This window comes from Gavialis gangeticus, unplaced genomic scaffold (genome assembly GCF_001723915.1).
Source record: "Gavialis gangeticus isolate Ggan-Ray unplaced genomic scaffold, GavGan_comp1, whole genome shotgun sequence".
NCBI lineage: Eukaryota > Metazoa > Chordata > Crocodylia > Gavialidae > Gavialis > Gavialis gangeticus.
Genome location: NW_017729012.1, coordinates 8970134 through 8970442, shown reverse-complemented (window position 1 = coordinate 8970442; position 309 = coordinate 8970134).

Sequence of the window (309 nt, the reverse complement as noted above, 5' to 3'; positions counted from 1 at the left end):
CGGGCGGGTGCCCGGGCGCCGGCGGCTGCTCCAGCCGTTTCCTTCCGTGCGGCTCCCGCAGGAAGCGAGCAGACCCGAAGGCGATTTGGGACGCACACAGGGAATCCACCGTGTTAAAAATAGGTATCTGCACATGCACATGCCCTGCTTCGGCCCTTGTCTACAACACAAGTACAGCCCTGTGATTTTTCTGTAGCAACACCCGGGGACCTAAGAGAGGGCGATCCCAGAGGCTCGGGGCGTGTCCAGGGGGAAGCGGCTGGGCAGGGTCAGAGTCCTGCCAGCCTTGAACCGTGTCCTCCAGGGGAG